This window comes from Onychomys torridus, chromosome 7 (genome assembly GCF_903995425.1).
Source record: "Onychomys torridus chromosome 7, mOncTor1.1, whole genome shotgun sequence".
NCBI lineage: Eukaryota > Metazoa > Chordata > Mammalia > Rodentia > Cricetidae > Onychomys > Onychomys torridus.
Genome location: NC_050449.1, coordinates 112,539,003 through 112,562,984, shown reverse-complemented (window position 1 = coordinate 112,562,984; position 23,982 = coordinate 112,539,003). Strand labels below are relative to the sequence as shown.

The window sequence follows — 23,982 nt, the reverse complement described above, 5'->3', positions numbered from 1 at the left end:
TGGGCTGAATGCATGATCTTTGTTTTAAAAAAAAAGTGGGGGGAGACCGAAGGTAATGACTCAGATCAAAGCTCTTGCTGCTCTGAGATGACCAGAGTTCAGTTCCCAGCACCCACACTGGGTGACTCACAACCTCCTGTAACTTCACCTCCTGGGGACCTAGTGCCCTCTTCTGGCCTCTGCAGTAAGTACATGCATGCAAACACACTTTTCAAAGAAATGAGGAAGGATAATGGGGCCAGATGAAATTCTGATCCACTCACATCCATTTGTCCGGTGAAATGGGAAGCCAGGGTATCAGCTGAGAACAAGAAAGGGGAAGATTTGAGGATAAAGAGGCAAAGGAGATCTTGCAGCAATGTGGACAGCAGGCCATCAGCAGCTTTCCAGGTCTTGACCACAAGCCTGAAGTGCTCCCAACCTGCTCCATTGCGCTTACACCCAGCTGTTCTCAGTAGCAGGATGTCTGAGCTGAGATTTGTCAGGGAATTTGCAAGACTGCAATGATGGAATTTAGAATCTGTCAAATGACAATAACAACAAAAACAAGCTAGAAAAAGAGGGATTGATGGACAGATGTATGGACTCACAGACAGACAGAGGAGTAAGCACCATGTAGACTAGAAACGCCTTAGAAAGAATGATTGTGCCAGGCGGTGGTGGCGCACGCCTTTAATCCCAGCACTCTGGAGGCAGAGACAGGCAGATCTCTGTGAGTTCGAGGCCAGCCTGGGCTACAGAGTAAGTTCCAGGAAAGGCACAAAGCTACACAGAGAAACCCTGTCTCGAAAAACCAAAAGAAAGAAAGAAAGATTGTGAGAGATACTTAGCAGAACCATTTGTAAGGAAGGAAGACTGCAAGTGAGCCAGCCGCTTGCACAGTTGTTGATGTGGTGCAGTACTGGCAATGAGCGCGGCGACGGACGCATGAGACAGGGTGGATGACACACTGGAGTGCTGAATCCTTGGATGGAGTTGGAGCAGAAAGAGAGAGGGAAATTCTATTTAAAAACCATCAGTGGAGAAGGGTGAATGAGAAGCCAGCTGCGGACGGACACACACACACACACACACACACTGGCCCTGGGGATAGAGCACAAGCTTGAATGATGGTTTCCCTGCAGAGGGAAGAAGCTATAAAGGAAAGGATGATAGTGACCTCATTCTTGAAGCTGGAGGGATGTGAAGTACAAAATAGCCCCATGGGAGAGACAAGGAAACTTCCTTCCAACAGGACTGGCAAGACCCAGTCAGACCGAGACACAGAGGGAGCCCCTGAGTAAAGTTCACGGTCTGAGAGAGCACACTCTTTTTCCATTGAACGGCTATTGTGTGTGTGTGGTACAGGGGAGTGTAAGTGGACACATGGTAGCTTGGGTTACGCTTTCTCTAACACAGAGAATTAGTTTTCATACTTCTGTTCTCCAGACCTAGAATACCAGAGGATAACTGACAAACTATAAAAAGTGTTTAAGCTGCTGGGCATGATGGCTCACAGCTGTAATCCCAGCTCCCAGACAGAGGCAGGTGAATTTCTGTGAGTTAGAGGCCAGCCTGGTCTACATATGGAGTTCCAGGCTAGCAAGGGCTTCATAGTGAGACCTTATCTCAAGAGAAAGGAAGGGAAGAAGGGAGGGAGGGAAGGGTGGAGGGAGGAATAAGAGAGAGTGCCTATGGACGGTGCCTTTACTCAATCTCTTGCTGATTTACATGCTTCTGTGACATTCGGAATAGCTGCAGTCATTTATGTGACCACTTAGATGCAGACCCATACCTGTTTTTTCATCCGCATGCATCTGGTAGCCTGGACTCTGTTCCCAGCTTGTCTTTATTCTCATTTGGTTCGTCGTTGCCCCTAGGAATGAGGTGGTAGCACACACTGGTCAGTTAGCGTGCTAGACTTGGCTGCAATTCAGTCAAGTGTGTTTCACATGGAGGCTTGCTCTCCCAGTCCTAAAAAGGAGTGTGATGGATCTGGACACTGTCTGAAAGTCTGGGGATGAAGGAAGGATAAATCTCATGCTGTGTACTGTCTTATCACTATGGGGGAAAAATGACACCCAGCCGTTAACTTAAGTAAAAAGCCTTAAGTCAGGACTGGGAAGACAGCTCATTTGATAAGGCAGCTGTTGTGAGGGCCTGATGTGGCCAGAGGCCTCTTCATCAGGGAAGAACTTCCTGGAACTGTTAGGACGTTCCTTTTTACACCTTTCCAGGTGTCTTTTCTCCTCCACATTTAATATCGTTCCCATGTGGTTCTTAGACTGTTATCACTAAAATGTGAAGCCTGAGCTCGGGGCACACTTGGATCTCCATGTGCTAGCTCAGTGTTGGCCCCGGGGACTTCCAACAGATATTTGTTAATTGAATGGGTGAATGAATGGAAAATGAAACATGCCACAAGCTTTAAAAAAAATCAAAACTAAAAAACCAACAGGAAGAATGCCTGAATGTAGACTTCCAGTTAATTCAGAATTCTTTAAATTATCTGTTCACATTTTTAAAAATTATTTTGTGTGTGGCCACATGCATACTATAGCCCCAGAATTCTTTATGACATCAAGTTTTAACACTAAGTTAACTACACATCGGTGACTGGTTAACATCAGTTAATCAAGAGTATTGGTGGTGCCAAGACTATTCCAGGTATGACTACTGGGAACCTGGATGCCAACGAAAAGCTCCATGTGGTAGCAGGTAAACTGAGGTATAAAGGAAAACCACTTCTGCTTATCCTCAGTGTTGGGAAGGCACTGTGGTTCTGAAGTTCCCAACTCACTCAAAATCCGTGATTTAGTGGGTTATTCACTTGTGAGACTGTTGTTGCCTTATGGAAGGACTAATTCATTGTGTAGAGATGTGGGTTATAAGGGGAAGTGATATAGTCTGTTTTTTCAGTGAACTTGGGCCCCCAGGAAGGTCAAGAACAACAACAACAATAATAATGATAGTGATAAGAACAATATTAATAACAAGATAAATACAGGCTCTGACACCTGGTTTTCATTTGTCCCTCAGGAAGGTAGTGCCTCCCTTGAGGCCTCAAGGTGCAGATGCTCCTGGGAACTACAAGTAACAAGTCTGTCTGTCTGTCATTCCTTGGCTTCCTCCTATCAGAATAGTGGCAAAATCCAGATTCGTTTTTAAGCAGGCTGGTTCCATGGTCACTCTGTGCATAGATGCTGCAGAAAGGGTCACAGGAACAGCAGGAGTCAGGGTAAGCTGCACAGCCAGCAGAAGGAGTCACTCTCAGAGCCCAGCTGATATGGTCTAAGCCAAGGGACCTGGCCCAGCCAACTTCTACATTGTGAGAAGCAGACTAACTCTCAAGCACAAGACTTTCCTGGCCTCTCAGACTTGCATATCCTGGTCTAAAATTCTTTTGACTGAAAAAATGGGACTTCATGTCACTTTTCCACACCAAGATGGCTCATCATGGGAATGTATAATTAATTATAAAACACTTTATTCGCGGTTGTAGAAATAGCTCAGCAACTAAGAGCACTGTCTGCTCTAGCAGAGGTGTGGGTTTGGTCTCCAGCAACCACACTGTCATTCAAAATCATCCTTACTCCAGATCCAGGGACTCAAGATCCTCTCCTGACCTCCATAGACATCAGGCATACATATGGTATGCATACATACATGCAGGCAAAACACCCATACACATGAAATCAAAACACAAAATAAAAGCCTTTACCAAGCCACGTGGTAACATCTATGGCCTTAACACAGCAATCAGGATACCTAAAGCTGTTATCAGAGCTGGACCCTGGCAACTCACACAAGCTATGTTTGGTCTTCTGTCCTCACAGGTCAGTTAAAGAGACTAGTCAGTGAAAAGCAGGAAAGGATTTATTCATTGTGGTCAGGTGTGATCACAGGGTGGTGTGGCCATTGTGATCACAGGTGGCCTCTTTCTGGGAGATGTGTGTATATTCTGCCTCACAGGTTTTGAGAGTAAGAAGACCTAACTGGTCTTAGAAACATCTTGAGGTTTTAATTCCCATCAAGGAAGAGGTCTGTGCTGGGCATGGGTGTTGGGACAGATGCTTGGTCTCAAATCCACTAAACTCAAGGACATAGAACTATGGCATTCATTTATATCAAAGGGCAATTCAGCTGCAAACATTTATGAGTTTCTTATAATTTCCATGTATGGAGATCTTAGGTATTCCCTTAAAATCCTAGCCACTCTTCAGTGGAGCTTGGATTAAAAGTTTACATCATCAGTTCACCCTAGTCCAGTCCCAGCCCAGCAGAATTCTAGATCATCAGGGCAGATCCCCTGCCTCCTAAGCCCTCTCTACCCTGATCCTCAATTGTTTCAACTGAAAAAAAGGAGGGGTCTAACACCTTCATTTAATACCCCTGAGTGATTCATTATAGGAATACATAATCTGTCTATCTGTCTGCCTGTCTGTTTGGAGGCAGCCTGTTCTCCAGTTCTCTGTATAGCTGCAGATGAGCTTGAACTTCCGATCCTCCTGAGTCCTGGGATTGTAGGTATGTGTCACCACAACTATACAGTTCATCCAGTGTTAGTAATTGAACCTGGGGTGCTGTGCATGCTTGACAGGCACTAACTGAGCTGCGTTCCCAGTCCCACAAACCTTTAAGCATAAAACTCATCAAACCACAGGTGACTCTTTAGATACAGCAGTCACAGTCCCTAATGCCATGCTTTCCCAGTGAGGGTAACATCTGTGTTGAGTGGAAGTGCTGGAACCATGAGAGAAAGTGTCTTGACTGGTCAGGAGCCTGGTCATAGCATCAGCCAATATAACTATCAAAAGCTGCTTCCTCTCAGCTTCGTTCAGACCAAACACTGAAGGACATTTGACAACAGCCTCAAAGCTGCCAATGTCCTAACTGAGGAGATGGCTCAGTGGGTAACGAAGTTGCTATGCAGGACTTGAGTTCAGATCCCCAGCACCCACATAACAACCATTCATGGGCACTGTACATTTGTAACCTTAGCACTGGAGTAGAGACAGGCACATCCCTGGAGCTTCCAGCAAACCTGTCTAGGTCAACTAACCAGGCTCAGTGAGGGAACCTGTCTCAAAAACTAAGGTGGAGAGTGATAGAGGAGATCACATGACATTGGCTTCTAACCTCTACATACTCACACATGAGTCTACCTAGGCATTCATTCATAATACACACACACACACACACACACACACACACACACACACACACATCAACAACAACAACAATAAACAAGATAGTCAGAGAATGGCTGTCCTAGGTACATTTGCAGGTTAAAGGAATCTGAACAGACAAGACAACCAAAAGCAAAGTGTGAGCCTGGACAGGCTGCTAAAGGCATCAGTGAGCTGGGGGGGTTCGGGGTGGGGGCGAGAGGTAGGACTCGAGATTATACAGCAGATTAGTATGCTTCCTGTTAGTTTCCTGACATCAATGATGTGTGCACTTCATCTCAATGGCTGGGGGGAGGGGTAAGACGCAGGTGTTTGCACATACAGAAAGAGTAATCAGGAAAATGTGGAGAGTGTTAGCATTTGCATGAACTAGGCACAGCTGGAATTCTTCATACTGTTTGCAACTTTTCTGTAGATCTGAAGCAATTTTGAGATCTACTCACCAGCAATCCCCTGCATCCTAACTATTTCCCAAACAGCAGATCTGTGCACCTGGCTTTAGCGCATTCCCTGCCTACCTGTGCTGTTCACACAGCATCGAAACCTTTTCTCCATTTTTCTCCTAATATTATAGCCAAGTTCATTGCTTTATTCCCCTGGCCCAAATCTTTCTTCCACTGTTTTCCTCAGCCAGAGACTGAAGACTCGCATGACTTCCGAGAGATTTTGAATGAGACAGAGCATTATCACCAGTCCAGTTACATCTCACTGCTGCACACCCCAACTTACAAACCCAGCTGTGTGCCTAAGAAGGCACACTCACTTATATTTCTTTAACTTTAACTCCATCCACTCCTTTTTAAATGTTTTTGTTGGCATATGTTTATTGTACATAACCGTGGGCTTTGTCACATCATTTTTATACATGTACATTATTATTTCAGTCATATCTATGCCATCTCCACCCTCCCCCGTCTCCTTCCACTGCGGAATCCCCTCCCTCTTCCCAACTAGCCTCCCCTTCTGCTTTGGCTTTCTCGTCCCTGGGGGCGGGGTAAAATCCTGTGAGTTTCATTAGGGTTCTTTACAGGAACATGGCAACTAACCAGTGTTACCTGGTTACATGACCAGGACAATGTCTCTCTTCCCGTTAGCCAGCAACTGTACATAAATCCTGGGGGAGGGGGGCACAACAACTCGTTTTTAAGCCATGATGATAAATAAAAGAAGAAATAGGGTTGGGGAAACACCAACAGCACCATTGGTCTCTCTCCAGCAGCAAAGCTGTAAAACCAAGAAAATACAAGCATTTTCCCCAGACAGGCAAGCCCAGATACCAACAGGGACATGTCTGAGGCCCCTTTGCCCAGGTCAGAGTAAAGGACTGTTCTTTCTCTCTTGGGCTAGCTCCATTCTTTTACAACCTCCCAACCCCCACTGCCATTGTGGCAGGCTTCCCCTGCGACCCGTGGGAATGTATGCCCTTGCCGAGAGCGCCCTCTTACCTGCAGGTAGTGGCTGCTGCGTGAAACAGATTCCTGCAGATACCAGGCCCTTGTGGAACTGCGCTACCTCAACACATGCAGAATATATAGGGAGAGGTTATATGCCGGGGTTTTCGTTACAGAAAGTGTTTTTGATAGGTCCTCAGCCAAGACGTACTTTACAACAAAAGCCACACAAAGATGGTACAAAGGCCACACAAAGTCTAAACAAAAGGCTAAAGAACGACCAAACAAAAGCTAAAGAAAGTTGAAACAAAGAGTGAAACAGAGAAAACAAAGGCCAAACAAAGACAGGGACAAAGGCCAACAGAGTGGAAGAAAACTCTGAACAAAAGCTAAAGCCACAGCACGCATGCATGCGAGCACACCGCATCCACACTGCAGCCCATGCTCACTCCGCATCCCACCACCACATAGTCAACACCTACACACAAAGCCTCCCCCTCACCAAGGCTCATTCCTCACCACTCTGTGCACATGTGCCATATCTCTCCGTACCACACGGCTGCTCATCTCACAGAATGGCCATGAGCCCACTATGCTGGAGACATGGAGGGATATGCTTATGCCTTCCCATAATGTCAAAATGCATTAACAAAACTTTTCCAAGGTTCCATTGGTTGTTGTGGATAATCCTGACTTCCCTTGAACACAGGGTTTTTTATGCCAAATTTAATGACCAGAATTAGCTCTCAGATCAAACATTACATGTCACACTATGTGCAGGTTGGAGAGTGAGTCCAAAAGGATTCAGAGCCAAAGAGGCCCCACTCTAGGCAAAGCTGAAACAGACAGAACCACTACAGGTGTATTCTAGCTTCCTTCTGCTGCTAATAGAACACTCTGATCAAAAGGGACTTAGTGGTGGGGAGTGGAATTATTTTAGCTTAAACATCCAGGTCACAATCCATCATGAGGGAAGTCAGAGCAGAAACTCAAGTGAGAACTTGAAGCAGAAACCATAAAGGAATATTGTTTGTTCCTAGGTTCATGCCCAGCTAGCTCTCTTACAGAGCCTAGGACCATCCACCTAGGGAATGGTGCTGCCCACAGTGGTAGCCCATCCTATATCACTAATAATCAAAGAAATCCCCCACAGACATGCCCACAGGCCAATCTGATCTAGGTGGCCAGTCCCTCAGATGAGACTTCCTTCTCAGGTGATTCCAGGCATGTCAAATTGCCAGATAAAGCTAACTAGGACAAGATGGTAGATAAGTAGCAAGGAATTCAGGTGAAGAGCTTCCAGAGATATGTAAAGGTGAATGATAGGATACAGCAGCTGAGGCTTGGGACCATGGAGGTGAGGGTCATTTGGAAGGTTGGATGGACAGATTGATGTTCAGATGATGGACAGGCAGAAGGCAGTTCAACTGAGCCTTGTCAAGCACTGGGGAACATGCTAAGCTGAAACCCTGTGTACAAAGGCAGGTGTGCATGAGTGTGTGTGTGTGTGTGTGTGTGTGTGTGTGTGTATGTGTGTGTGAGAGAGAGAGAGAGAGAGAGAGAGAGAGAGAGAGAGAGAGAGAGAGAGAGAGGAATGTCTTCAGAATATGAAGACAGGAATTTTGAGTGTGACTCCCATTGCAATGTGGCTTGGAGTGTGTGGCAAGCTGTGGTATGGTAGGCAGTATGCTTCCTGTGGCATCGGGGCATATTGGTGGGCCTGTGGTTTGTGTGCAGATGGGCTGTGTCCTGCTCTAAGTCACTCCATGTTGTATGGAACTGTGGCTTTCGGGCTGTTCCCCACCCTGGGTGGCTCCACCTTACTAGTGACATTTGGTTCCATTTTGAGTGCAAACAGGGAGGCAAGATGGCTCTTGTGTGTGCACAGAAACACCACCTGTCCAGTCCCAGCTATGGAGTGCAGATGTGTAAATATCTCATTCCTGAAAGTGGCTTGAGCAAAAGAGACCTCAAAGCCCACCCCCACAGTGACACACTTCCTGCAACAAGGCCACACCCACTCCAGCAAAGCCACACTTCCCAATAGTGCCACTCCCTATGAGCTTATGGGGACCAATTACATTCAAACTACCAGGGGTGCGGGGGTGCAACATTACTTATTAATGTGAAGCAGAGACTATAGGAATGCTGCTTGCTGGGTCACTCCCAGGCGCATGCTCAGCTAACTCAATTGAGAGTCCCTCCTCAGATGATTCTAGGCTGTGCTAATGACAAAGCCAACTAGAAGGTGAGACAGCCAGCCATATGTGTGAAGATCAGAGACACATGTACCTACCACGTACACACATAATAAATAATGTACTAGTGGTTTTGTTGTTTTTGTTTTTATTTTGCATTTATTTATTTATTTGTGCTGTTTTGAGAGAGGATCTCACTATGTAGTGTTGGCTGCCTTGGAACTTGCTATGTAGACCAGGCTAGCCTGGAACTCAAGAGATTTACCTGACTTGCCTCCTAAATGCTGGAATCCAAGGTGTGTGCTGCCACACCCGGCTTATAATTTAAATTTTTAACATTGTTTTATGTAGACAAATTTCTAAATGGTCTTACTAAATAAAAAACACAGAGCCAGATATAAGAGTGGAAGCCTGAGAGAGATCAGGGAAATAGGGAAAGCCACAGTTAACCTCACCTCACCAACTCTGGAGCTCCCAAATGCGAGTCACTTCCTGTCTACCCATGCCTATATGCCTTGCTGTTCTGCCATCTGATTTGCTCTCTCTGTCCAGCTACATCACTTCCTCTTCCTGCCCAGCTCTATCATTTCCTGTCTGTCTGTACAGACCTCCAGACCTCATGGTTAACTAGTGTTGGAAATAGGTGTTTGCCACCATGCCTGGCTCTGTTTCCAGTGTGGCCTTGAACTCACAGAGATCCAGACAGATCCCTGCCTGCCAGGTGATAGGATTAAGGGCATGTGCTACCGTTGCCTGACTTCTTTGTTTACTTAAAATGGCTTGCTTTTTCCTCTGATCTCCAGGCAAGCTTTATTTATTAAAACACAAATAAAATATCACCACATTTCAGCACAAATAAAATATCACCACAGTTTTCTGGTGGTGCATGCCTTTAATCCCAGCACTCAGGAGGCAGAGGCAAATGGATCTCTGTGTGTTTGAGGCCAGCCTGGTCTACAGTTAGTTCTAGGGCAGCCAAGACTACAGCGAGAAACCCTGTCTTGAAAAGCAAAACAAAACAAAAGTCTTAGGATTTAAAACAATGACTTAAGGGAGTCTACCACTGTACTTCCCAGACTGTGTCCAGTCTCATGGGATGGAAACAGACAAAAGGCAGGCAACATTTACATATGCTCTGTTGTATAAATATGAAAATGAGCATTTTGTTTTATAAACAGCTCTCAGGCCATTGTAGTTATTGGAGGTAACCAATGGTAATGAATAGACTGTTCAAATCTGGGAAAACAAGCCCAAGTTTCTCCTCATTTGCCCTCAGTCTTTGCTTCAGGGCTAAGTCTGGCCCATCTACAGTTCTGACCTCTGCCTCACAGGTTTACTGCCTCTTGGGTCTCTGACTTTGTGTGGTAAATAGAGGACTCTGATGCCAGCTGGACTGCCAGCCGCTCACACAAAGCTCCTGTGTGTCCCCAAGCCTCACGCCCAGCGTCACTATCTGCCTCCCCATGTTCTGCGAGGGCCCAGTCACAATTGTTTCTGGTCAGTGATGACCTGTGTGCGAATGGACACCATGTTCCCTAAGTAAGGGACTGTTCCCCCATTTTGCTGTGTTAGAAGTCCCTTGACTTTATAACCAAGTCATCTAACCATTCATTTCATTCACAGTACACTGGAGAAAGAAACTGTGGGGTGGAATGGCACTGTGGCCCAGTCTAGCCACACCAGAGACCCAGAGGAAGGCCGTGCCCAAGACACACCAGTCTGCGGCAGTGATGCTGATTGCTGATGTCAGCTGTCTAGAGACATGTGTGCAGTGGGGCAGGAGTCTATGAAGGAAATCATCTTGGAAAAAAGCAAATCTCTGTATTCTAACCCTGTGCTTACTAAGTAGTGTCTGCTAGGTTGTTAAGAGAGCGCCAAAATGGCCCCATTGGGTAAAGATGCTTGGGACAAGCCTGACAAACTGAGTCAACCCCACAGCCCACATGGTCAAGGAGAGGACTGAATCCTATAAGCTATCTTCTTACCTCTACACTGTATACCATGGTACACACACACACACACACACACACACACACACACACACACACAAAGAGGGGGCAGAGCACACTCATACACACACACAGAGGGCAGAGCACACTCATATACACACACAGGAGGGTAGAGCACACTCAAATACACACACACACAAAGAGAGACATATACATACACATACACACAAACAGCACAGAGACACACAAACACACAGCCACAAACCACATATGTACAGCACACAGAAAAACATAGCCACCCAGCCACAGAAAGACAGACAGAACACAGACCACACATACATATGCACACACACACACACACACACACACACACACACACACACAAGCACACAAGATGTGCAGAGATGTGAAGTAGAGTGGGGAGCAGTTGGGAGGAGGGTGAGGGGTGAGGAGGGTGAGCAGGAGTGGGAGGAGGAGGAAAGAAGGCATGAGGGAGACAGGCTCACAGGACGTACAGAGGGAAGAACTGTCTGAATGGAAATGAAAAACTGACGTCCTCTACTACCACACACTAAGTGTGTTGGGCCACCAACTCACTCAGCAGATTTTCTCCAGGAAAGCTATTTGAAAGCAGGGAGACTGAAAGACAGAGAAGGGCAGAGAGGAGTCCCTTTGGATTCTATTTAACACTGGATGGAGGATTCTATTTCTAAGCAAATGAAGTCTTCATGTACCCCTAGAACTTTGTTTTGCCTGGTCCCCCAGAGCTACCTGAATAATGATCTCCACAGCTGATGACTCCAAAACTTTTTAAAAGACCTATTTTCTTTTTTCTCTTTCTTTTATTTATTTATTTTTTTTAATTTTGCATGCATTGGTGTTTTTTTGCCGTGGGTGTCAGGTTCTCTGGAACTGGAGCTACAGACAGTTGTGAGCTGCCATGTGGGTGCTGGGAATTGAACCTGGGTCCTCTGGAAGAGCAGCCAGTGCTCTTAACCAATGACCATCATTCCAGCCCCCAAAGACTTATTTTCAGTGAGGGGTGTGTGTGTGCACAAGTGTGTGAGCATGTGTGTGAGTGTTTTGTGTGCGTGCCGGGGTGTGTGTGTGTGTGTGTGTGTGTGTGTGTGTGTGTGTGCGCGCGCGCGCGCGTGCGTGTGAGCACATTACCTCAAAAGCCAGAGGAGGGCCTTGAATCCCCTGGAGCTGGAGTTGTAGACTGTTGTGAGCCACTTAACAAGGGTGCTGGAACCAAGGCTGAGGTCCTCTGCAAGAGCAGTTCACTCAGCCACTGAGCCATCTCTAGCCCCAGCCAAAACTTCCTTAAAACTTACAGTTAGGGGGTGGAAATGCAGTTGTCTCTTTCTTTGTTAACTTGTTCTGTTTGGGGCGGGGGGCTATTTAGATTTGGTTTGGGTTTTGTCTTGTTTCGTTTATTTATCTTTTGTTTGTTTGTGACAGGGTCTCTCTATGTAGCCCTGGCTGTCCTGGAACTCACTATATAGACCAGCTGGCCGCAGATTCACAGAGATCTGCCCACCTTACCTCCCAAGTGCTGAGATTAAAAGTGTGTGCCACCATATCTTGCCTTATTTTTATTTTTAAGACTGGGTCTTGGCAGTCTCTCAAGGTGACCTCTCATTCATGGTCCTTGCTCATACATGTTAGTTTGGGCTGTTTAGTTGACACAACTAAGCATCACCTGAGAAGGGAGTCTCAGCTGAGGGGCTGCCCAGATCATCATGGCCTGTGGGCACGTCTGAGAGATTGTCTGGACGGCCAATTGACCAGCCTTTGTGGATAGCCCCAGGTCCTGGGCGGGGGTTCTGTGTTGCATAATTATGGACAGTCTGGCTGAGTGTGAGCAGGCAGGTGGGCAGCAGGCAGCATGGTGCGTTCATTTCCCGCTGAGCCTGACTGTGGAGTCCAGTCACTGTCTCCTGCATCTGTGCTTCCCTGCACTGAGACAGTAACCTGAAATAGTAAAGTCCTTTCTCCACCGTGCTGCTTTTACTCTTTTGTTGATCTTGTTTTGTTCCGTGTTTTAATAGCAGCCACAAAAATCGAACCTAGAAACTCCTCCTGCCTCAACTGTGATTACAGGCTTGTTCCACCAAGTCCACTGGAAAAAGAACCAATTCCAGTAAGAAAGGGTCTGTTCTGGCAACCACTGCGCTGCACTGCCCCCTGGTGGCCAGAGCGAGTCATACCAACAGTTGAAGGGCATAGAATGACTACACAATGCCATTGGCTCTTCCTGGATTGTCCCTGCAGCTTCCTTATGGCCACTGAAGGCTGTGATATCAACCAACACAATTTCCACACCCTACCAGGTCCCACAGCAGGTGACTGCCATGCTGACAGAGATAAGAAACTACCCAGAAATGGGCCAAGCCCATTTACGTCTCTGTTCCGTGTCCCTTCCAGTTCACCGACTGTCGGGGAGTTTCCATGTTGTGACAGAACTGCTCCTGATCACTGCATTAAAGTACCCAGGATGAGCTGGGCAAGGTGATGCTCACCTATCTTCCCAGCACTCAGGATGTAGGGGCAGGAGGTCTCTGTGAGTTCAGGGCCAGCCTGGTCTGCAGAGAAGTTTCTGGCCATCCAGGCTACATAATGAGACCCTGTCTCAAAAACAAAACAACGAAACGCACCAGGATGGCTGAGGATATAACTTTTGGCACAGTGCTTACTTCCTACACACAACACTAGGGGTTCTACCCAAGCACTGAATAAAACCCATCAGGGTGGCTGTTGTATGATTTTTTTTTCCTCAGGAGATGTGAACAAACATTATTTGCTTAGATAAGGTACTAACAACAGAGAAAAAATTCTGCCCAAATCTAGTTTAGTGAACTAAAGAGTTTCTGCATGTTACAAGAGTACGGGTGAGGAGTTACAGAAGCATGGGTGACTCTGGAGCTGCCACATCACCCAGCATAGCATAGGCAGCCACCCACAAAACCTGCATCTCTGAGGCACCCAGCACAATCTGCAGACAGCTCAGCCTGCCTGAGAGCAACTACCCAGCAATCATGGCTGACTGTATAACCTTGGGGAGGGCCTTCGTGTATCTTATTTCAGGAATCTCCTGAGACTTCTGTGTTTACTTCCTGGATCTTAAGGAGCCTTCCTCCCTCTGGGAGCAAAGCAGAAAACATGCAGTTCCCTTCACACTGGAACCTCTGTCTGTGATACCAAAGCCCTCTTGACCTTGTTATTCAGACTGGACCCTTTTACTGGTGCTTCTGTATTTCCTGTGTTGATTGATGTGTCTTTCTGGTCTAGGTCTCAAGCCTGGCTGATTGGCTCTTTAAGTGGTGGATAATCCCCAAAGCACACTTGCCTTTGGGAGCAATGGGAAAACAGCACAGGGGTGTCAGCCCCCTCCACTGAGATAGTTCCAGAGACTAAGGTTCCCTCCAAGTAGGTTTGAACTTATTTTTAATGAGGGGTGTGTGTGTGTGTGTGTGTGTGTGTGTGTGTGTGTGTGTGTGTGTTTGCACACACATTTGTGCATGTGAGTCTCCTATTTGTTGTATAGGTCTCTTTTTTGTTAATCTTATTTATGTTTATGTATGAACACTTTGCTTGTATGGGTTCATGTGCACCAAGTGTGTACAGGTGTCTGAGGAGGCCAGAAGTGAAGGTTGGATCACCAGAAGATAGAGTTTCAGATGGTTGTGAGCAACCAGACATAGGTGCTGGAAAACAAACCCAAACAATATAATCTTAAAAAAAAAAAAAAACCCTCTAGCCAGGCATGGTGGAAAACACCTTTAATCCCAGCACTTGAGAGGCAGAGGCAGGTGGATCTCTGAGTTACAGGCTAGCCTGATCTATAGAGTTAGTTCCAGGACAGCCTGGGCTACACAGAGAAACCCTGTCTCAAAATAAACATAACAAAACAAAAAATCTAGACACAGTGGTCCACACTTGTAATTCTAAGACAAGAGAAGCAGAAACAGGAGGAGCCCTAGAGATTGTCAGTCTAGTTAACCTATTTGGAGAAATCTAGACTACTTAGAGCAGTGGTTTTTAACCTTCCTAATGCTGTGACCCTTTAATACAGTTCCTCATGTTGTGGTGACCCCAACCATAAAATTATTTTCATTTCTACTTCACAACTACAATCTTGCTACTATTATGAACAATAATGTAAATATTTGTGTTTTCCATAGTCTTAGGTGGCCCCTATGAAAGGGTTGTCTGGCTCCTAAAGGGATTGCCACCCTACAAGTTAAGAACTACTGACCTGGAGAAAGTGGATGGTATCAGAGCAATGGCACTTGGGTTTGTCCCCTGACCTGTGCACACACAAACACACAATCAGTTCCTATAACTTTTAAGTCAGGTGTGGTGGCACACACCTCTAATCTCAGCAGTGGGGAGGCAGAGGCAGTTGAATATCTGTGAGTTCAAAGCTAGCCTGATCTACGTAGTGGAAGCTTGTTTTAAAAAAGAAAAAGAGCCTGGTGGTGGTGGCACATGCCTTTAATCCCAGCCAGGAGGATCTCTTGTGAGTTTGAGGTCAGCCTGGTCTACAGAGCAAGATCCAGAACAGGCACCAAAACTACAAAGAAACCTTGTTTCAGGGGGAGGGGGGGGGGGGAGAAAAGCATATATGTAGCAGGAATCTTAAAGAGTCTTGTTAATAAAATCAAACTTGAGGCCAGTTATTGCAGTGAACGCTGGAAGATCAGAGAAGCAGAACAAGCCACAGCCACCACACCTCACCAATTCCTCAGCTGATCCTGTTTCCTCAGACTGGATGCCTCTCAGCCGAACAGTGCTGCTCCAAAGCCTAAAAGCTTAACCAGCCAAATGCTTCTAGTTCCTGGTTCTCACGCCTTATATACTTCTCTGCTTTCTGTCATCACTCCCTGGGATTAAAGGCGAGTCACCATGCTTGGCTGTATCCTTGAACACACAGAGATCCAGGTAGATCTCTGCCTCTGGAATGCTAGGATTAAAGGTGTGTGCTACCACTGCCTATCCTCTGTGTTATGTTATATGGCTGTTCTGTCTCTGACCCCAGATAAGTTTATTAGGGTGCACAATATTTTGGGGAACACAATACCACATTTCCCCTTTTTTGTCTAAAATTTAAAGAAGCTTATAACTAATACAAGAAAATTATCCAATAAGTATATACAATATAAATAGTCAAGAATTAACGATGTCTAGTCCATTAACATTTGACAGATTCAGATAAAAATTCCATTATATATATATATATATATATATATATATATATATATATATATATATTAACAATGTCCAGTCCAGTAACATTTGATAAACTCAGGCAAAAAAAAATTCATTACTTGTCTTATTTAAAACAAGTAGTTCCTTTTTAAAAGTATTTTTTCTTTTCGTAATAGATTCAGTAATCTACTTTTTGTCATTTTTATATCTTCCCCTTTTTCTTTTTACAGTAGATTCAGTGGTCTACCCACTTATCGTATTATTCTTCATCTTTTTTCTCAGAGTAGTTTCATATCTACCTCATATCCATATTCTTTTTTCTTTTTTTTTTAAACAAAACTCTGAATCTAATCTCCTTGTTTAGCTTTTTTCCTGACCATTAACAATTAACAACTTGTAACCAACCATTGTAAACAATGACAATATCCAAAACTCATTAAACAACCAAAACCTCCCATCCCACCTCTTGAGAATGTGGGCATCATTTTCTTAAAATTACTTCCTGCTTTCTGGGGGTGAAGACATCTTTAGGGAATCCTGAAAAGAAAATTTTGGGTTAATTGTCACATCCTGTATCATTTGTCCAGTCGCTGCATAATGAGAAAGTGCAGGGCTTGTCACAAGTCCTTGTTCAAGTAGTCTGTCAGGCTGGATCATCTCAGCCAGTCATCTCAAAATTATCCTGAGCAGTTTGTAGTCCAAAGTCAATCTTTCTGTGGTGTTAATCAGCTTAATGGCTTTATCATAGTCCTTGTGGAAACATCCTTGTGGTGTCCAGTCATCCTTTTGAAGATTTCAAAGTCACTGTTAGGCATGGTCATGGTTCCCTGTAGACATTTTTGTGTGTGTGTGCCTCCTCTGTGGTTTGGAGAAATCAGTCTGATAAATGTCTGTCTGTCTCTTGGAACCATGAATATTCTTCCCTAGAAGAGAAAATCTTCACAGCAATTTCTCCCCACCATTTGTCTTGCCAAACTTTTCCAAACTGACCTTTGCCAATGCTTTCTTGTAACACAATGGTCCTGGCAATTCTTTGTCCGAGGTAGCAGCATCACCGCAGTCACCAACATGATGAGAAGAAGCCAGCAACTCGGAACAGCAGCCGCTGCCTCCATAGTCCCACAGCTGCCACAGTTTGTAGCTCAGTGGTAGAGTGCTTGCCTAGCAAGCTCAAGGCCCTGGGTTTGATCCTTAGCTTAAAAAACAAAAAAACAAAAACAAAAACAAAAAAACCCCCACAGAGCCAAATGCAGAGTTAATAGCCCAAGAGGTCAGAGCAATCTCTAAGAGCTATGACCCCAGGCAACTTTATTTATTAACATACAAATAAAAAATCACATTTCAGTACAAATAAAATATCGCCATATTTCCCCTTTTAATAAAAAGAAAAAAGGAAAAAAGTTGTAACTAATATAAGAAAAACTATATACAAAAGTACAATAACTATATACCATATATACAAGCAATAAATACCTAAACAATGTCTAGTCCATTTGTATTGGACAATTCAGAGAAAATAATTCCATTATCTATCCTATTTTGGTAAGTCCAAAATGTACCTGATTCACTTTCTATACTAACTTATATTACTAACAGAACTGTCTTATAACGTCTTTCAAATCTATACTCTTACACCTCTTAGTGAGTTTCTTTTCTGAAATTCTTAATAAGGAAAACTATAACTATAACTAACTTATCTTCAACTCCCTCAGAGACCCAAGAAGGAAATAATAGCACCTAATAAAAAATAAAAACAGGAAGTGCATGCAAGCAGCTTCCAAAAAAAAATGTGAGTTGACAGAAACAGCCAGCTGCCTGGACAGTCACCTGAGGTTTCTCCGCAGTGTTGGGGCATCATCTTCAGCCTATAGGCTTAGTGTATCTGACAGACTCTTTTGTGAACTAGGATGTATACAAGGTCAACAGTTTGACCTCACATTTGATGAAAGCATCCACGTACCAGAAACACCTGAATTCCACTAGTGTCATGTCATGATTCAGGATTTTAAATTCTGGATATTGTTGATGTCTTTTCAATTCAGCTGTCCATTCTTCTTGGCTGTGTATATGTGGCTTCATCTTGGCATCCTGTTCTTCTCCACATCCCTCTATTAAGTGCCAGTCTACTATTGAGAGGTGTGAGCTTAGTTACTCTTCAAGAATAACTGTTTCATCTGCTATTCCACTGCACATCAGAAGCCATCCGTCCACCTCCTGTTCAGCTGCCTTCAAAGAAAAGGGCATGGTACCTTTTCCAGATTGCAAAGGCCACTCACTTCAGGGATGGCGCCATATTGTTCTGGCCTCAGAAGATGTTTTGTTAAAGCCACAACCACACTTGTTTTGGCAAGAATCGGCAGTCCTTTGTTTCATGTCCTGTCTGTCCTGTTTGTCAGCAGTTGATTTGAGGATACTTTTGTCACAATGAAAGTTAACTCCATATGCAGTTTCTTCAATGCCCATATTTTCTCTGAAGTAGATTGGTACTGCCAGGAGCCGACATGTCTCATAGTCATAACAAAAAAGAAAAATTTTCTAAGTTATTAAAACATTTTAAATGCCGTATTCTGTAGATCTCTGAAGGGTTTGAAGATGACTTATCTAAAATATATCTGCTAGATCTTGAAAACACACCTAATATGACTACAAGTTCAATTGTAATGTCTAACTACTAACTTTCATTTCTATATATCCTAATAGTTGGTAATAATAACACTCAAGGATCAGCAAATTGCATTACATTGTTAAGTACAATAACTTAAAATATGGTGATATTTTATTTGTACTGAAATGTGATTTTATTTGTATGTTAATAAATAAAGTTGCCTGGGGGTCAGAGCTAATAGAAAGCCATAGCAGAAGCTGGGTGGTGGAGGTGCACGCCTTTAATCCCAGCACTTGGGAGGCAGAGCTAGGCAGATTTCTGTGTGTTCAAGGACACAGCCAGTATGGCGACACACTCCTTTAATCTCAATACCAACCATAGAAGACCTGGAGGTCTGTACAGACAGGCAGTGACGAGGAGGTCATGTGATTGGGTTTACAACCAATGAGAAGGCAGAACAGAAAGTCAATAAAAGGACAGACACACAGGAAGTAGCTCTCTTGCTGTGGGGAAGGACAGCAGAGGCAGTGAAGGGTAAGAAAGGGTTTTTAGCTCTTAGCTATTGCTCTGACCTCTTGGGCTCTCAACTCTGCATTGGCTCTGTGTTTCTTACTTAATGAGACTGTTCATCTACACATATACTTTTTAAAATAAGTGGTAAAGAAATGCCACAAATATTCGCCCCCCCCACAAAAAGCTGCCATGCAATTGAATTAAAGAGGAGGTGGCAAATGTTGAGCTATGGTAGGGCAGTTCAACTCCAACTCAACTCCAGGACTCAAGAGACTGAGTGAGACAAGAGGTCTGCAAATTCAAGGCCAGCTTGAGCTACATAGTAATGTTGGGGGATGTTCGATCACACTGTGAACCCCAAGTTTGCATTTGTGTTAATAAAATTAACCTTGCCTCAGGAGGCTGCGTTGGCAGCTAGTTGACAGAAAGGAGTCATAGAACATCAGAAGGCATCCAGGAGAGGTAGACACAGGAAGTAATAAGGCGGGGTTTGGAGTGGCACAGCTCTTTCTGGTTGGGGAAGCAGAAGCACCGGTCTTTTGGAGATGCTGGCAAGGAGGGCAGCTAATTGTGACTCATCCTCTCTGGGCCAGCAGGCTTCACCCCAGCCTTTGAATCTTGAGTCTTATTTATAAATAGAACAATAGAGATTTAGTTAAAGCTACTTTTATTAGCAGCAACAGAACAGGTGCCTGTGGGAACAGAATTCTGCCAAGCCACTGCTAGAGAAGCAGGCCGGTCACTGCTGAGTTGCAATTGCTGGTTGAAATAGCAGTAGGTTAGCCGGGCGGTGGTGGTGCACGCCTTTAGTCCCAGCACTGGGAGGCAGAGGCAGGTGGATCTCTGTGAGTTCGAGTCCAGCCTGGGCTACAAAGTGAGTTCCAGGAAAGGCTCCAAAGCTACACAGAGAAACCCTGTCTCAAAAAATTTTTTAGATAAATATATTAATTAATTAATTTATTTAAATTAAGGTGCTAGTTTAACTACTTCAATTGATGTAAGAAATATTAAGGTCCATGCCGCAAAGCCACATGTGTTTCTAAGGTAGTTTTAAGTCCTACCAGAGTCCATAGAACACCCCACTAAACAAAGACACATAGGCAATCAGCAAGAGGGTTGTTTATTCCAGCATGCAAGGGTCTGCCAGCCAGACAAAAAAAGGGTTGCCATCCCTACCCCCACCCACAAAGCACATGCTCCTTTTATAGGCAGGTGGGAATGAGGTCATCCTGAAAATGATTGGCTGGGACTCCTTTTCCTGCTTTAACAGGGTACAGAAACTGAAATTGAAACTAAATTAAAACTCAGGCCTATTGGAGGCTGGACCAGGAGAAGGCCAGCCATGGGGTTGCTATGGCCCTCAGTCTCCTTCCTTGGTAGTTTTCAACGTGCATCTGGAAGCCTTCTTCCTCAGAGACACTTTCAAGGTGTGAGGGTGCTCCCAGGGCCCTTACAGGAGGCACCCTTTGTGCGACTCAGCCTCCCTCCTTCCTAGGTCATCTAGCCACCCCTAAAAACCTCCTGGCCTCCACTGTCTGGGCTTGTTTCCTCGGTTCCCACAACAGCCAGACGTCCTGCGGTCACACATGTGCTGGCCTCCTCCGTGGCTCCTGCCTCTCAGCTGTATGTAAGCACCTCAGCTCAGATCCCTAACTGGATTCCCGGATTTCTTCCTGATACTTACACCATGTTACCCTAGCCAACAGGCTCCTTGTTCAACCCAGGCTTTTCACTGGTAACTGCACACTCTTCTGGGCCCAAGTGCCAGACCAGCCCCATAAGACAGGTAGGCTAAGGTCTAACTGGCACCTTGTGGGGGGTGCATTTGAGGACCCCTGGGGGGAAGGGTCTGGAGTGCTGGAGCGAAACCCAAGGGTCCTTGAAGTCAACGAGGCGGGCATTATGGACTGGTGTTGCATTTACTGGGGGACACTGGGGACAGGGTGGAGGCTGTTGGAGTTGACTGGGGGCCATTTATGTTAATTCGGGGCAATTGGACTCAGGCGGGAGTCTGAGTTGACTGCGGACCATTGGAGACAGGCCAGTGACGGTTGGGAACAGAGGAATGTGGCTAGGAACTGACTTCCGGCCTTTGGGGACAGGCTGGAGGGTATCTGGATCTGGCTGGGCACTGTCAGAAATTAAATGGTGACCGTTGAAGCTGTTGGGGGTTGGCAGGTGACCATTAGAGACAGTTAGGAACTGTTAGGACCAATCTGGAGACACTGGGAGCTGGCTGGGTTGGAGCCACTAGGACTGCGTGAAACCCAGAGGGAGGCCAAACGTGTGCCTTGGTTGGATCCTCCAGGACCACAGAGGCCAGAAGATAGGAGCCAAGGAGCAGGCGCAGCAAGGACACACGCACACCAAAGAGTCCTGCCCCAGTGGCCTCCACTCAACTTGGACCCTCGAGGGGTGAGGAGGAATCCAACTTCCCGCCCAACTGTGGAGCCCGGGCTGATGGACGAGAGCATTCAGGGCACAGAGAGGCAGGCCTGGAACTCAGCAAAGCCTGGCCTGCATGGGGCTCAGCTGGTCCCCAAGTCCCGGAGCTCGCCTACTCTGATCCAGGAAGCCCCCGTAAGTGGGCTGCTGCATCCACAGGAGAAACACGGGGTCTTGGGTTGGACTGAGTCTCCTGTCGTACTGTGGATGTTTCCGGATCTGTGCGAACACAGGCTTCAGTATTAGAAGTCTGGACAGGGCCGGATCACCTCTGACTTCTTTCTCTCTACACCTGCGAGTGGCAATCCAGGTAGCCTGGGCAACTTGTCCCCCAAGTCCAGTCTAGGCCAGTGCTGCTCCATGTCAGGAGTGTGCATTCATGTACACAAGTTTGAGCTAAGCATGCGTGTGTGTACACGTGTTTGTGTGTATGTTAAGCATGTGTGCTAGAGGTGGCTGAGGCGAGTAGAGTGTATCAGATTCCCTACAGCCCTCTGTAAGAGCGGCAAGTGCTCTTAGCCACTGAGCAGACTCCCCAGCCCCAGGAAACTCCCTTTGGTCCTATGGCAGTGCCTTTCAGAAATGAGCTTCTCCATGTACACTGTTGGGTGGACTCTGAGGCCCTGATGCCGGGCTTCTTGTTGGCAGATGACAGTGAGGCCGATGTGACAGAAGCAAAGACAATGAATTAGAAAGTGGTGGGTTGTGTGATGTTTTTGTAAACCCAAGTCTGTAAAATCAACCCCTGGCTATCTTGATAACATGACTCAGAAACCACCCCCAAAACACCAGAGGTGCCATAGGCAGCCACGCAGCTCCCAGCCAGGCAACTCCCAGTCAGGCTGCCTCCTGCATCCAGCCATGTAGCTCTCCCGCCCCCCACCCCCAGGATAGCTAAACCCGAGGGAAGCTTGAGCTAAGATGGGATGTTGGGAAGATCCATAACCTACAAACCTGGTTCAAATCTCTGTTCTTCCTCCCCATCCCCACGTCTCTCACCTGACCACACGGTGAGTACTGAGTTGGAGGAGACCCAGTGAGATTTCTAAAGAAGTTGTCCAACTTTTAAAAGGAATTTTAAAAAGTTTATTGTGGGTACATGTGAGGCAGTCAGAGGACAGCTTACAGGAATCCAGTCTCTACTTCCACCATATAATCCTAAGGATGGAACTCAGGTTCCCAGGCTTGATGAGAGGTACTTTTAGTGGTTGAGCCATCTCAGTGGCCCAGTCGTCACATTTCTTAACCCAGATCCCCCTTTATAAGAGTCACTCTCTGGATAGCATGAGAGACTCTTACTTTGTCCTCCCACACTCTGACTCTTTCCTTTCCCATCCACAGGCATCACTCCAGGCTTGAACTAAGATGGCCATGGGGACTCAGAGGACCAACCTTCTCTCTGACCCTCACACCCCAGGGCCAGTGCTGCAGAACAAAGGCCGTGGGAAGTGGCCCTGCCATGTCTAGATTCAGGAATTAATGAGAGATGGTCATGTTTCAAGAGCTCAGCCCCACAGTGCTGCTCCCAGTTTGCTTTCTACATGGAAAAGGCCCAGAACTCCTGCCCTAAAGAGAATCAGTCCGGGCCCCTCAACATCCTTGCCTGGCACCTCCTTTCTTCAGGAAGAGAATTCCTAGACAAGGACTCAGCCCACAGCTCCCTGCCCTTCCTCTCCTAGTACTGGCTTTTCATCCTGGCGAAGGGTATGTGAACAGAAATCCACAGTTCCGTGTTTATGACCAACCCATGAGAACTAAACTGTTTTGTTCTTACACATTTTTTATCTTTAGCCTCCCAATGACTTGGGCCTTAAGATTTCCTACATTTGAAGTCTCTCTGCTCCGTATTTATGGGATCATCACCCATGGACAGACAGTTCTTATAACTTGACGATCCCAAGGTCGGAGAAGGGACAAGAGGAAGTGAGCTCTGAGAGTTGTGTTGCTGTGTTTCTGAGAAACAAGGAGAAAGGCTGGCAGCTTTGTGTGCCCACCCCAAGCTGTGCCCTGGGGCTGACATGTTAAAGTGGTGTCCTTTCTCCTTGAACCTTGGGTAGATCCTACGGCAGAAGCCATGAAGGGTCCAGAGTCAAATTCAGCAGCAGCTTTTCTTAGTTCTCTAGTTTTTTCTGTATTTTGGCCATTTCCCAAGTGTTAATCTCTCTTCAATTACAGCACCATGTTAAAGAGCCGTTGCAGTTTGCCTAATTGAAATACAGAATCTGGGAACACATGCTAAGCAGTGTACTTGCTCCTGGCAGTGGGGTTTGCAGTTGATTGCAGCTTGTCCTCGGTTCACTCTGGTTCTTTGCACTAGAGAGCCATCACATTCTACCCAGATTTTAGCTGCCCTGCTTGAGGTAGTCTGAGGTCTACCCTGTGCTAGGAAGTGTGAAAGGCAGGAAGACCCGCCCAGGGACTTCCTCCCTATAGAAGTCAGTGTCTCCAGAAAAGATTTGCCTTTATTCCTTCCCCACTACCCATAATTTTCTCATTTCTTCC

At 45.8% G+C, this 23,982-nt stretch overlaps 1 protein-coding gene across 4 annotated transcripts in view; it reads right to left on the bottom strand.

Moving 5' to 3' along the window:
• LOC118587937 (myelin associated oligodendrocyte basic protein) overlaps nucleotides 1-6,764 on the bottom strand; it is a 33,353-nt gene extending 26,589 nt beyond the window's left edge. The window contains exons 1-2 of one of the 4 annotated variants that reach the window (XM_036194129.1): nucleotides 6,614-6,764; nucleotides 1,775-1,855 (exon numbers count right to left, since the gene is read on the bottom strand). The gene's annotated coding sequence lies outside the window, so the exon portion shown is untranslated. The remainder of the gene's footprint in view (nucleotides 1-1,774; nucleotides 1,856-6,613) is intronic. The other 3 variants (XM_036194130.1, XM_036194128.1, XM_036194131.1) reach the window with 3 other exon arrangements.
• Between the last annotated feature and the right edge of the window lie 17,218 nt (nucleotides 6,765-23,982).